Source organism: Anomaloglossus baeobatrachus, chromosome 2 (genome assembly GCF_048569485.1).
Source record: "Anomaloglossus baeobatrachus isolate aAnoBae1 chromosome 2, aAnoBae1.hap1, whole genome shotgun sequence".
NCBI lineage: Eukaryota > Metazoa > Chordata > Amphibia > Anura > Aromobatidae > Anomaloglossus > Anomaloglossus baeobatrachus.
In genome coordinates this window covers 420,432,195-420,446,715 of record NC_134354.1, presented here as the reverse complement: position 1 = coordinate 420,446,715, position 14,521 = coordinate 420,432,195, and the positions used below count along the sequence as shown (strand labels likewise).

Here is a 14,521-nt window from a genome sequence, read left to right as displayed (position 1 = left end):
TGGAAGATAGTCCTGTCGCAGAACCTTCCAAGCTGTTCATTGTGGACCTTAACCCACCCCAGGAAGAGGAGGATGGCCTCCTCCCAGAACCGGACGTGTTGGAGCAGATGGTGGAGTCCCTTGTGGCCGAAGAAGAAATGGAGGAGTCGGAAGCCACTGAGGCACCATCCCTGCTTGATCAGCTAGCAGAAGAGGGTCTGCTGGAGATACCCTTACCAGCAGGTGCCAAAGAGGAAGAACCGCCCGACCGGAGTGGTAACTAAGGCACACCGCCTGCTCTAACTTTCTCTTTCCTCCAATGACTGCTAACATTAACATCTTTTCCATTAATGTTAGGAGCATCAGAGACAAGTTCCGACGTCAGACAATTTTTGCGTTCCTTAACACTCAGTCTAGTGATGTATTTTTCCTGCAGGAATGCTCCCTTCCCTCCTCTAGGTCCTTCAACCATCTGGCCAGGGAGTGGACCCATGGCCCATCCTACTGGTCTGGCGGGGGCGACTGTAGGTCCGCGGGGGTCGCCGTGCTGATCAGGGGAAGCGCCTTCACATTGGACTCTGTTCAGGAAATCGTCTGCGGCAGGTTACTGCTCGTGGATGGCACCTGGGCGGGAGAACCTGTCAGGTTCATCAATGTGTATGCTTCTCCTGTGAAGAGCGATCGACTGGAGCTCCTCCAAGCCCTGCGCCCTCAGCTCGCTACCGCCAGGACGGTAGTGATGGCCGGGGATTTCAACTGCCCGATTGAGGAGGATGGACGCAGTTCTGGAACGGCTGCCAAGTTGGACGTCACATCCAAACTGCTCATTGAGATGGTGACCGAAGCCTCTCTTGTGGACGTTGTTGGCTCCATCGGACACGGATCCGTGAACTATTCATGGTGCCGATCCGATGGCTCGCTGCGTTCCAGGATTGACTTTGTGTTTACCTCTCGGGCGGTTGGGCGGAGTGGGCACTCGATGGTCCCCTGCTTCTTCTCTGACCACAGAGCCATTCACTTTCAAGGTGTGCTGGGCCATGGCTTCCCCATTGGCCCGGGCTCCTGGAAGCTGAACTGCTCTCTGCTGGAAAAGGGTGAGATTCTGGAGGAGCTTAGAGCTGCCTACTCCACGTGGCGGGCCTACAAGGCGGGCTTCCAGTCTGTTTCTGACTGGTGGGAATACGTTAAACTCGAGTTCCGTTTCTTCTTTCAGGCAAAGAGTCAACAACAGGCGTGTCTGAAGAGGAGGGACTTCAGGAGACTCCAGCGTGAGCTGCGTTCCCTGCAGGACCTTCTTCGATGCGGCTGGGACGTGAGAGAGGAGCTGGAGGAGACTAAGAGGAGCCTGAAAAGGCACTTCGAGGAGGAGTCCGAGCGAATTGTCTTCCGTTCCAAAGTGGAGAACCTGGAGAAGGGTGAGAAATGTAACTCGTTCTTTTTCAGGAAACTCCACGCCGGTCACACGCCCATGAATGAACTACGAGACGAGAGTGGAAACATGCGACGCGGGAAAGAGAACGTGATGAAGGTCGTCAGCGACTTCTACAGCGAACTCTACGCCCGCAAGACTACTGACCCCGAGGCCGCCGATAAGTTCCTGTCAGGTATCACTAACCATCTTGACCCTGCAGACGCGGCGGCCATGGATGTTCCTCTGACGGTGGACGAGCTGCTCTCGGCCGCCAAATCCTTTAGTTCTGGCAGGACACCGGGCAGTGACGGCCTCCCAGCAGAGCTCTATGTAGCGCTGGGAGACCTAATCTGTCCGGACCTGTTAGGGCTGTATGAGGAGATGGTGGTGGAGGGCAGAATCCCTCCATCTCTGAGGGAAGGAATGGTCACGATCCTGTACAAGCGTAAAGGAGAGAGGTGCGACCTGAAGAATTGGCGTCCCATCACCCTTCTGAACGTCGACTACAAGATCCTGGCCAAGACGATGGCAACGAGATTGAAGACTGTTATCGGACGGATCATCCACCCGGATCAGACCTGCGGCATCCCCGGACGTCGCATCGCAGACAGCCTGGCTCTCATGCGGGACACGGTCGAGTACATCAAAGCCCGCCGGGTGCACGCAGCCCTGATCTCGTTGGATCAGGAAAAGGCCTTCGACCGTGTTTCCCATGAGTTCCTGGGCAAAGCTCTGCACAGGTTAGGTTTGGGTAACATGTTTTGCTTGTATGTCCAACTAATGTATTTTGATATTCACAGCTCGGTGTTGGTGAACGGCTGGAAGACTGACCCCTTCCCGGTCCTCTCAGGGGTCAGACAAGGCTGTCCTCTGTCACCTCTTCTTTTTGTTTGTGTTATAGAACTCTTTGCAGAGGCTATCCGGCGGAATGGAGAGATCAGAGGGATCACCGCACCAGGACCAGAACGCTTCGAGGTCAAGTGCTCGCTCTACATGGACGACGTGACCGTCTTCTGCGCGGACCGGCGCTCAGTCGACACCCTCGTCCAGACCTGTGAGACCTTCGGACGGGCTTCGGGAGCCAAAGTCAACTGCGGGAAGTCGGAAGCCATGCTCTTCGGGGACTGGCAGCCGGCCTCTTCCGCCCCCTTCCCTTTCAGCATCCAGCCGGATTTCATCAAGGTTCTTGGAGTCTGGTTCGGGAAGGAAGGAGCAGCCCTCAAGTCCTGGGAGGAACGCTTGACCAAGATCACCCAACGGATCGGTCTGTGGAGCCTCAGACGCCTCACCTGTGAGGGCAAAGCACTGGTCCTGCGTAACGAGGTACTGCCCGTGCTGCAGTACACGGCCCAGGCCTGGCCCCCCCTTGCCACCGTGTGCAGGGCCATTACCAGGACGGTGTTTCGTTTTGTCTGGGGATCCAAGATGGACAGAGTAAAGCGGAGCATCATGTACAAGGATCCTCGCAAGGGTGGGAAGGGCGTACCCGATATCCCCACCCTCCTGCGATCCTCCTTCGTATGTGACTGCGTTCGCCGAACTCTGCGAGTCAAGAGAGGTTCCGCGGGTGGGTCCATGTCTCGCTTCTTCCTGCTCCCCCTTTGGAGACGGTTAGGCTGGGACAAGTGGGACAGCTCCTTCCCCTACAACTGGACGGCGCCATGGTTCTACGGAGACGTGGTTCGGTTTGTGAGGGAACACCAACTGGAGGGACTCAAGCCTGATTTGTGGAAGCCAAAGACTATCCACAAACTCATCAGAGCCAAGGACGAAATGGAGAACATTCCAGGACTTCATCACGACACACTGGAGACTGTTTGGACAAACGTGTCATCGGCTGGATTGACCAACGGGCACAAGGACTTGTCATGGATGGCGATACAGGGCGGACTGCCCGTCCGGTCATTCATGCACGCCCGGAACCTGTGCAAAACCCGGTACTGCCCAAGGTGCCCCTTCGTGGAGGAAACATCGCTGCACGCCTTTTGGGACTGCCGTTTCGCACAGCGCCTGTTGGTTGCCCTGGAGGATGACCTGAGGAACTCCGTCCCCAGAGGGAGCCTATCGTACCATTCCGTACTTTATGGACTCTTCCCTGGGACTCACACCGTTGGAGCCATCCAGGAGGCTTGGCGCCTTATGAACTGCTTTAAGGACGCTATATGGGTCGCCAGGAACCGGCTCATCTTGAAGAGGGAGAGGATGTCTATCCAGGATTGCCGCAGGCTGATCCACAGCCTGCTCAGAGACTATTCCATCATGGACAGTCCGGACGACAGCGCCGAGGAGGAGGTTTAGACCTCTTCCATGCCCCCTCCCTCCTTTTCCCGTTATGTGCGTCTTTCAATAAAGCTTCGGGCCTGTGATTTCCCCACCCTATCCCCCTTTTCCCCTACCCCCATCCCCCAATCGCCGGTTCGTCGTTATTTATTGTCTAACTTTTTCTTTCAGCTTGAGTGTTATCGATAAGCATAGGAGTGTGATGTATAGTTTAGTGCGTCGTACTCTATGGCTATGTAAGAAGGATTGTATAGTTCTGTGTGTACGGGGCTGCGGCACTGTGCACGGTTTGTTACCTTTTTGTGAGTAGTGCATGATAATAAAGATGCTGTTAAATCAAAAATCTGTTCTTATCAGTTTAATATCTGATACGTCCCCTATCTGGGGACCATATATTAAATGGATTTTTAGAACAGGGAGATGGAAAAAGAGCTTGCTCTGTCCACTCCACGCATTGACCTGGTATTGCAGTACCTCCAGGACCGGTGCACCCCTTCTTAACCCAGTTTCCAAAAGCAGAACTCAATTCACCTGATTCATATTAGCCCGATTTAATGAATTGGAAGAAAGCATACGTCTTCATATGCACCTCAATTTGGCCCATTCACTTTTCACACTTCCTCCTTTTGTTTTTTATCTTTCACACTTTTTACTTTCTTTATTCATCCAAATAGCAAACTCATCACCACTCAACCTGACCAACTCGGCTATGTCCCGTGCTGCAGTATCTTGTCCTCTGTCTTATCTAGATCATTTGCAATTGAATGGAATAGATCCCTTTTGGACAAAGTGGATTCACCTGCTGCTGCAGTGACCACAGGTGTGATAAGATCTAGAATTGGCATCTGGTGCGATCTCTCCGCTTCCACTCCAAATAAAGTTACCTGTTTATTCCTATCATGCATTGGTTTTTGGTGTTTTCTTTGAGCAATGATGATGGCTTCAGTGATCTGTTGGCTCCCCCTCCTGGAGGAAGAGTTTGCTTGCTCTTGGACATTCTAAAAGAGAGGTCATGAGAGACATTTAGCTTCTGAGCACAATTGGGGACAGTCATGGGTGATGAATGATTTGCAACCTGCTGTGAAGCCTGATACCGCAATATAAGGAACGTCAAATACTAAGAATGGGCGGCCTATGAAAGAATTAGTACTTTCATTAAGTATACTTAAACGGCTAATTGGGAATAGACAAACTGTAAAAAGCCCTCTGAGAAAGCCCCTCTCTAACCTTTGTTAGTAAGCTTTTCTGTAGTCTGCCTGTTGATGTATTTTCCGTTTGAACAGTGCACAACATGAAGAGACGGAACACTGGCGGCTTGTCACAATGCCCCCCGCTGACATCACAATAGCGCTGCTGCCTAGAAAGCTAGCTGCGCAGCAGAAGTTTCTCTTTGGGTGGGAGGTGGGCTAGTGGAAGGAGGGGGCAAGCTTTTTTTTTTTTTTTTTTTTCCCGGGTGGTAGGGGGATGATAGGAGAAGGGATGCGGGTGGTGAGAAGGGTACAGAGGGCAGGGTTTGGGGGCTGGGAAGGAAAGGGAAAAGATTAGGGTTTGGGGATGATGAAAGGGCTTTCTACGGGTAAGGATGGCAAAGGGTGGCAGTGACGGGAAGTCAGGCGACCTGTCCTGTCCGTCTTTATGTATCATGAATTGGAAAGACTGCAAGGGGGAGGGGAGTTGCTTGCGCCCAAAAGGAGGAGTTATTCAGATTCATTGCAGTGGGCGGCGGCTGCAAAACGCACCATTCTTCTTGTTTTTGCTCTGCAAAGCAGCCTTTTCAAGGGTTGGCTTGGGTGACAAAATGTCTTCTGTTGGTGTGGGTTTGTCTCCCCTCACTCTCTCTCCCTAAGATGTGTCCGGCATAGGCCAGGGTGCCACTCGAGGCCCAAACCAATTCTGGTTATCGCTTCTCGGCCTTTTGGCTAAGATCAAGTGTAGTATCTGTTCTTATCAGTTTAATATCTGATACGTCCCCTATCTGGGGACCATATATTAAATGGATTTTTAGAACAGGGAGATGGAAAAAGAGCTTGCTCTGTCCATTCCACGCATTGACCTGGTATTGCAGTACCTCCAGGACCGGTGCACCCCTTCTTAACCCAGTTTCCAAAAGCAGAACTCAATTCACCTGATTCATATTAGCCCGATTTAATGAATTGGAAGAAAGCATACGTCTTCATATGCACCTCAATTTGGCCCATTCACTTTTCACACTTCCTCCTTTTGTTTTTTATCTTTCACACTTTTTACTTTCTTTATTCATCCAAATAGCAAACTCATCACCACTCAACCTGACCAACTCGGCTATGTCCCGTGCTGCAGTATCTTGTCCTCTGTCTTATCTAGATCATTTGCAATTGAATGGAATAGATCCCTTTTGGACAAAGTGGATTCACCTGCTGCTGCAGTGACCACAGGTGTGATAAGATCTAGAATTGGCATCTGGTGCGATCTCTCCGCTTCCACTCCAAATAAAGTTACCTGTTTATTCCTATCATGCATTGGTTTTTGGTGTTTTCTTTGAGCAATGATGATGGCTTCAGTGATCTGTTGGCTCCCCCTCCTGGAGGAAGAGTTTGCTTGCTCTTGGACATTCTAAAAGAGAGGTCATGAGAGACATTTAGCTTCTGAGCACAATTGGGGACAGTCATGGGTGATGAATGATTTGCAACCTGCTGTGAAGCCTGATACCGCAATATAAGGAACGTCAAATACTAAGAATGGGCGGCCTATGAAAGAATTAGTACTTTCATTAAGTATACTTAAACGGCTAATTGGGAATAGACAAACTGTAAAAAGCCCTCTGAGAAAGCCCCTCTCTAACCTTTGTTAGTAAGCTTTTCTGTAGTCTGCCTGTTGATGTATTTTCCGTTTGAACAGTGCACAACATGAAGAGACGGAACACTGGCGGCTTGTCACAATGCCCCCCGCTGACATCACAATAGCGCTGCTGCCTAGAAAGCTAGCTGCGCAGCAGAAGTTTCTCTTTGGGTGGGAGGTGGGCTAGTGGAAGGAGGGGGCAAGCTTTTTTTTTTTTTTTTTTTTCCCGGGTGGTAGGGGGATGATAGGAGAAGGGATGCGGGTGGTGAGAAGGGTACAGAGGGCAGGGTTTGGGGGCTGGGAAGGAAAGGGAAAAGATTAGGGTTTGGGGATGATGAAAGGGCTTTCTACGGGTAAGGATGGCAAAGGGTGGCAGTGACGGGAAGTCAGGCGACCTGTCCTGTCCGTCTTTATGTATCATGAATTGGAAAGACTGCAAGGGGGAGGGGAGTTGCTTGCGCCCAAAAGGAGGAGTTATTCAGATTCATTGCAGTGGGCGGCGGCTACAAAACGCACCATTCTTCTTGTTTTTGCTCTGCAAAGCAGCCTTTTCAAGGGTTGGCTTGGGTGACAAAATGTCTTCTGTAGGTGTGGGTTTGTCTCCCCTCACTCTCTCTCCCTAAGATGTGTCCGGCATAGGCCAGGGTGCCACTCGAGGCCCAAACCAATTCTGGTTATCGCTTCTCGGCCTTTTGGCTAAGATCAAGTGTAGTATCTGTTCTTATCAGTTTAATATCTGATACGTCCCCTATCTGGGGACCATATATTAAATGGATTTTTAGAACAGGGAGATGGAAAAAGAGCTTGCTCTGTCCACTCCACGCATTGACCTGGTATTGCAGTACCTCCAGGACCGGTGCACCCCTTCTTAACCCAGTTTCCAAAAGCAGAACTCAATTCACCTGATTCATATTAGCCCGATTTAATGAATTGGAAGAAAGCATACGTCTTCATATGCACCTCAATTTGGCCCATTCACTTTTCACACTTCCTCCTTTTGTTTTTTATCTTTCACACTTTTTACTTTCTTTATTCATTCAAATAGCAAACTCATCACCACTCAACCTGACCAACTCGGCTATGTCCCGTGCTGCAGTATCTTGTCCTCTGTCTTATCTAGATCATTTGCAATTGAATGGAATAGATCCCTTTTGGACAAAGTGGATTCACCTGCTGCTGCAGTGACCACAGGTGTGATAAGATCTAGAATTGGCATCTGGTGCGATCTCTCCGCTTCCACTCCAAATAAAGTTACCTGTTTATTCCTATCATGCATTGGTTTTTGGTGTTTTCTTTGAGCAATGATGATGGCTTCAGTGATCTGTTGGCTCCCCCTCCTGGAGGAAGAGTTTGCTTGCTCTTGGACATTCTAAAAGAGAGGTCATGAGAGACATTTAGCTTCTGAGCACAATTGGGGACAGTCATGGGTGATGAATGATTTGCAACCTGCTGTGAAGCCTGATACCGCAATATAAGGAACGTCAAATACTAAGAATGGGCGGCCTATGAAAGAATTAGTACTTTCATTAAGTATACTTAAACGGCTAATTGGGAATAGACAAACTGTAAAAAGCCCTCTGAGAAAGCCCCTCTCTAACCTTTGTTAGTAAGCTTTTCTGTAGTCTGCCTGTTGATGTATTTTCCGTTTGAACAGTGCACAACATGAACAGACGGAACACTGGCGGCTTGTCACAATGCCCCCCGCTGACATCACAATAGCGCTGCTGCCTAGAAAGCTAGCTGCGCAGCAGAAGTTTCTCTTTGGGTGGGAGGTGGGCTAGTGGAAGGAGGGGGCAAGCTTTTTTTTTTTTTTTTTTTTCCCGGGTGGTAGGGGGATGATAGGAGAAGGGATGCGGGTGGTGAGAAGGGTACAGAGGGCAGGGTTTGGGGGCTGGGAAGGAAAGGGAAAAGATTAGGGTTTGGGGATGATGAAAGGGCTTTCTACGGGTAAGGATGGCAAAGGGTGGCAGTGACGGGAAGTCAGGCGACCTGTCCTGTCCGTCTTTATGTATCATGAATTGGAAAGACTGCAAGGGGGAGGGGAGTTGCTTGCGCCCAAAAGGAGGAGTTATTCAGATTCATTGCAGTGGGCGGCGGCTGCAAAACGCACCATTCTTCTTGTTTTTGCTCTGCAAAGCAGCCTTTTCAAGGGTTGGCTTGGGTGACAAAATGTCTTCTGTAGGTGTGGGTTTGTCTCCCCTCACTCTCTCTCCCTAAGATGTGTCCGGCATAGGCCAGGGTGCCACTCGAGGCCCAAACCAATTCTGGTTATCGCTTCTCGGCCTTTTGGCTAAGATCAAGTGTAGTATCTGTTCTTATCAGTTTAATATCTGATACGTCCCCTATCTGGGGACCATATATTAAATGGATTTTTAGAACAGGGAGATGGAAAAAGAGCTTGCTCTGTCCACTCCACGCATTGACCTGGTATTGCAGTACCTCCAGGACCGGTGCACCCCTTCTTAACCCAGTTTCCAAAAGCAGAACTCAATTCACCTGATTCATATTAGCCCGATTTAATGAATTGGAAGAAAGCATACGTCTTCATATGCACCTCAATTTGGCCCATTCACTTTTCACACTTCCTCCTTTTGTTTTTTATCTTTCACACTTTTTACTTTCTTTATTCATCCAAATAGCAAACTCATCACCACTCAACCTGACCAACTCGGCTATGTCCCGTGCTGCAGTATCTTGTCCTCTGTCTTATCTAGATCATTTGCAATTGAATGGAATAGATCCCTTTTGGACAAAGTGGATTCACCTGCTGCTGCAGTGACCACAGGTGTGATAAGATCTAGAATTGGCATCTGGTGCGATCTCTCCGCTTCCACTCCAAATAAAGTTACCTGTTTATTCCTATCATGCATTGGTTTTTGGTGTTTTCTTTGAGCAATGATGATGGCTTCAGTGATCTGTTGGCTCCCCCTCCTGGAGGAAGAGTTTGCTTGCTCTTGGACATTCTAAAAGAGAGGTCATGAGAGACATTTAGCTTCTGAGCACAATTGGGGACAGTCATGGGTGATGAATGATTTGCAACCTGCTGTGAAGCCTGATACCGCAATATAAGGAACGTCAAATACTAAGAATGGGCGGCCTATGAAAGAATTAGTACTTTCATTAAGTATACTTAAACGGCTAATTGGGAATAGACAAACTGTAAAAAGCCCTCTGAGAAAGCCCCTCTCTAACCTTTGTTAGTAAGCTTTTCTGTAGTCTGCCTGTTGATGTATTTTCCGTTTGAACAGTGCACAACATGAAGAGACGGAACACTGGCGGCTTGTCACAATGCCCCCCGCTGACATCACAATAGCGCTGCTGCCTAGAAAGCTAGCTGCGCAGCAGAAGTTTCTCTTTGGGTGGGAGGTGGGCTAGTGGAAGGAGGGGGCAAGCTTTTTTTTTTTTTTTTTTTTCCCGGGTGGTAGGGGGATGATAGGAGAAGGGATGCGGGTGGTGAGAAGGGTACAGAGGGCAGGGTTTGGGGGCTGGGAAGGAAAGGGAAAAGATTAGGGTTTGGGGATGATGAAAGGGCTTTCTACGGGTAAGGATGGCAAAGGGTGGCAGTGACGGGAAGTCAGGCGACCTGTCCTGTCCGTCTTTATGTATCATGAATTGGAAAGACTGCAAGGGGGAGGGGAGTTGCTTGCGCCCAAAAGGAGGAGTTATTCAGATTCATTGCAGTGGGCGGCGGCTGCAAAACGCACCATTCTTCTTGTTTTTGCTCTGCAAAGCAGCCTTTTCAAGGGTTGGCTTGGGTGACAAAATGTCTTCTGTAGGTGTGGGTTTGTCTCCCCTCACTCTCTCTCCCTAAGATGTGTCCGGCATAGGCCAGGGTGCCACTCGAGGCCCAAACCAATTCTGGTTATCGCTTCTCGGCCTTTTGGCTAAGATCAAGTGTAGTATCTGTTCTTATCAGTTTAATATCTGATACGTCCCCTATCTGGGGACCATATATTAAATGGATTTTTAGAACAGGGAGATGGAAAAAGAGCTTGCTCTGTCCACTCCACGCATTGACCTGGTATTGCAGTACCTCCAGGACCGGTGCACCCCTTCTTAACCCAGTTTCCAAAAGCAGAACTCAATTCACCTGATTCATATTAGCCCGATTTAATGAATTGGAAGAAAGCATACGTCTTCATATGCACCTCACTTTGGCCCATTCACTTTTCACACTTCCTCCTTTTGTTTTTTATCTTTCACACTTTTTACTTTCTTTATTCATCCAAATAGCAAACTCATCACCACTCAACCTGACCAACTCGGCTATGTCCCGTGCTGCAGTATCTTGTCCTCTGTCTTATCTAGATCATTTGCAATTGAATGGAATAGATCCCTTTTGGACAAAGTGGATTCACCTGCTGCTGCAGTGACCACAGGTGTGATAAGATCTAGAATTGGCATCTGGTGCGATCTCTCCGCTTCCACTCCAAATAAAGTTACCTGTTTATTCCTATCATGCATTGGTTTTTGGTGTTTTCTTTGAGCAATGATGATGGCTTCAGTGATCTGTTGGCTCCCCCTCCTGGAGGAAGAGTTTGCTTGCTCTTGGACATTCTAAAAGAGAGGTCATGAGAGACATTTAGCTTCTGAGCACAATTGGGGACAGTCATGGGTGATGAATGATTTGCAACCTGCTGTGAAGCCTGATACCGCAATATAAGGAACGTCAAATACTAAGAATGGGCGGCCTATGAAAGAATTAGTACTTTCATTAAGTATACTTAAACGGCTAATTGGGAATAGACAAACTGTAAAAAGCCCTCTGAGAAAGCCCCTCTCTAACCTTTGTTAGTAAGCTTTTCTGTAGTCTGCCTGTTGATGTATTTTCCGTTTGAACAGTGCACAACATGAAGAGACGGAACACTGGCGGCTTGTCACAATGCCCCCCGCTGACATCACAATAGCGCTGCTGCCTAGAAAGCTAGCTGCGCAGCAGAAGTTTCTCTTTGGGTGGGAGGTGGGCTAGTGGAAGGAGGGGGCAAGCTTTTTTTTTTTTTTTTTTTTTCCCGGGTGGTAGGGGGATGATAGGAGAAGGGATGCGGGTGGTGAGAAGGGTACAGAGGGCAGGGTTTGGGGGCTGGGAAGGAAAGGGAAAAGATTAGGGTTTGGGGATGATGAAAGGGCTTTCTACGGGTAAGGATGGCAAAGGGTGGCAGTGACGGGAAGTCAGGCGACCTGTCCTGTCCGTCTTTATGTATCATGAATTGGAAAGACTGCAAGGGGGAGGGGAGTTGCTTGCGCCCAAAAGGAGGAGTTATTCAGATTCATTGCAGTGGGCGGCGGCTGCAAAACGCACCATTCTTCTTGTTTTTGCTCTGCAAAGCAGCCTTTTCAAGGGTTGGCTTGGGTGACAAAATGTCTTCTGTAGGTGTGGGTTTGTCTCCCCTCACTCTCTCTCCCTAAGATGTGTCCGGCATAGGCCAGGGTGCCACTCGAGGCCCAAACCAATTCTGGTTATCGCTTCTCGGCCTTTTGGCTAAGATCAAGTGTAGTATCTGTTCTTATCAGTTTAATATCTGATACGTCCCCTATCTGGGGACCATATATTAAATGGATTTTTAGAACAGGGAGATGGAAAAAGAGCTTGCTCTGTCCACTCCACGCATTGACCTGGTATTGCAGTACCTCCAGGACCGGTGCACCCCTTCTTAACCCAGTTTCCAAAAGCAGAACTCAATTCACCTGATTCATATTAGCCCGATTTAATGAATTGGAAGAAAGCATACGTCTTCATATGCACCTCAATTTGGCCCATTCACTTTTCACACTTCCTCCTTTTGTTTTTTATCTTTCACACTTTTTACTTTCTTTATTCATCCAAATAGCAAACTCATCACCACTCAACCTGACCAACTCGGCTATGTCCCGTGCTGCAGTATCTTGTCCTCTGTCTTATCTAGATCATTTGCAATTGAATGGAATAGATCCCTTTTGGACAAAGTGGATTCACCTGCTGCTGCAGTGACCACAGGTGTGATAAGATCTAGAATTGGCATCTGGTGCGATCTCTCCGCTTCCACTCCAAATAAAGTTACCTGTTTATTCCTATCATGCATTGGTTTTTGGTGTTTTCTTTGAGCAATGATGATGGCTTCAGTGATCTGTTGGCTCCCCCTCCTGGAGGAAGAGTTTGCTTGCTCTTGGACATTCTAAAAGAGAGGTCATGAGAGACATTTAGCTTCTGAGCACAATTGGGGACAGTCATGGGTGATGAATGATTTGCAACCTGCTGTGAAGCCTGATACCGCAATATAAGGAACGTCAAATACTAAGAATGGGCGGCCTATGAAAGAATTAGTACTTTCATTAAGTATACTTAAACGGCTAATTGGGAATAGACAAACTGTAAAAAGCCCTCTGAGAAAGCCCCTCTCTAACCTTTGTTAGTAAGCTTTTCTGTAGTCTGCCTGTTGATGTATTTTCCGTTTGAACAGTGCACAACATGAAGAGACGGAACACTGGCGGCTTGTCACAATGCCCCCCGCTGACATCACAATAGCGCTGCTGCCTAGAAAGCTAGCTGCGCAGCAGAAGTTTCTCTTTGGGTGGGAGGTGGGCTAGTGGAAGGAGGGGGCAAGCTTTTTTTTTTTTTTTTTTTTCCCGGGTGGTAGGGGGATGATAGGAGAAGGGATGCGGGTGGTGAGAAGGGTACAGAGGGCAGGGTTTGGGGGCTGGGAAGGAAAGGGAAAAGATTAGGGTTTGGGGATGATGAAAGGGCTTTCTACGGGTAAGGATGGCAAAGGGTGGCAGTGACGGGAAGTCAGGCGACCTGTCCTGTCCGTCTTTATGTATCATGAATTGGAAAGACTGCAAGGGGGAGGGGAGTTGCTTGCGCCCAAAAGGAGGAGTTATTCAGATTCATTGCAGTGGGCGGCGGCTGCAAAACGCACCATTCTTCTTGTTTTTGCTCTGCAAAGCAGCCTTTTCAAGGGTTGGCTTGGGTGACAAAATGTCTTCTGTAGGTGTGGGTTTGTCTCCCCTCACTCTCTCTCCCTAAGATGTGTCCGGCATAGGCCAGGGTGCCACTCGAGGCCCAAACCAATTCTGGTTATCGCTTCTCGGCCTTTTGGCTAAGATCAAGTGTAGTATCTGTTCTTATCAGTTTAATATCTGATACGTCCCCTATCTGGGGACCATATATTAAATGGATTTTTAGAACAGGGAGATGGAAAAAGAGCTTGCTCTGTCCACTCCACGCATTGACCTGGTATTGCAGTACCTCCAGGACCGGTGCACCCCTTCTTAACCCAGTTTCCAAAAGCAGAACTCAATTCACCTGATTCATATTAGCCCGATTTAATGAATTGGAAGAAAGCATACGTCTTCATATGCACCTCAATTTGGCCCATTCACTTTTCACACTTCCTCCTTTTGTTTTTTATCTTTCACACTTTTTACTTTCTTTATTCATCCAAATAGCAAACTCATCACCACTCAACCTGACCAACTCGGCTATGTCCCGTGCTGCAGTATCTTGTCCTCTGTCTTATCTAGATCATTTGCAATTGAATGGAATAGATCCCTTTTGGACAAAGTGGATTCACCTGCTGCTGCAGTGACCACAGGTGTGATAAGATCTAGAATTGGCATCTGGTGCGATCTCTCCGCTTCCACTCCAAATAAAGTTACCTGTTTATTCCTATCATGCATTGGTTTTTGGTGTTTTCTTTGAGCAATGATGATGGCTTCAGTGATCTGTTGGCTCCCCCTCCTGGAGGAAGAGTTTGCTTGCTCTTGGACATTCTAAAAGAGAGGTCATGAGAGACATTTAGCTTCTGAGCACAATTGGGGACAGTCATGGGTGATGAATGATTTGCAACCTGCTGTGAAGCCTGATACCGCAATATAAGGAACGTCAAATACTAAGAATGGGCAGCCTATGAAAGAATTAGTACTTTCATTAAGTATACTTAAACGGCTAATTGGGAATAGACAAACTGTAAAAAGCCCTCTGAGAAAGCCCCTCTCTAACCTTTGTTAGTAAGCTTTTCTGTAGTCTGCCTGTTGATGTATTTTCCGTTTGAACAGTGC

The 14,521-nt window shown here is 48.4% G+C and overlaps 6 non-coding genes and 1 pseudogene across 6 annotated transcripts; all 7 read left to right on the top strand.

Moving 5' to 3' along the window:
• The first annotated feature begins 3,962 nt into the window (after positions 1-3,962).
• LOC142293161 (U2 spliceosomal RNA) lies at positions 3,963-4,166 on the top strand (annotated as a pseudogene).
• A 1,403-nt stretch (positions 4,167-5,569) lies between these two features.
• On the top strand, positions 5,570-5,760 carry LOC142293084 (U2 spliceosomal RNA). The gene has a single exon (XR_012751094.1). It is a non-coding gene; the product is annotated as a U2 spliceosomal RNA (small nuclear RNA).
• A 1,403-nt stretch (positions 5,761-7,163) lies between these two features.
• Positions 7,164-7,354, top strand: LOC142293046 (U2 spliceosomal RNA). The gene has a single exon (XR_012751057.1). It is a non-coding gene; the product is annotated as a U2 spliceosomal RNA (small nuclear RNA).
• A 1,403-nt stretch (positions 7,355-8,757) lies between these two features.
• LOC142293045 (U2 spliceosomal RNA) lies at positions 8,758-8,948 on the top strand. The gene has a single exon (XR_012751056.1). It is a non-coding gene; the product is annotated as a U2 spliceosomal RNA (small nuclear RNA).
• Positions 8,949-10,351: 1,403 nt separating this feature from the next.
• LOC142293044 (U2 spliceosomal RNA) lies at positions 10,352-10,542 on the top strand. Its single transcript, XR_012751055.1, has one exon. It is a non-coding gene; the product is annotated as a U2 spliceosomal RNA (small nuclear RNA).
• A 1,404-nt stretch (positions 10,543-11,946) lies between these two features.
• LOC142293043 (U2 spliceosomal RNA) lies at positions 11,947-12,137 on the top strand. Its single transcript, XR_012751054.1, has one exon. It is a non-coding gene; the product is annotated as a U2 spliceosomal RNA (small nuclear RNA).
• A 1,403-nt stretch (positions 12,138-13,540) lies between these two features.
• On the top strand, positions 13,541-13,731 carry LOC142293042 (U2 spliceosomal RNA). The gene has a single exon (XR_012751053.1). It is a non-coding gene; the product is annotated as a U2 spliceosomal RNA (small nuclear RNA).
• Positions 13,732-14,521: the final 790 nt, after the last annotated feature.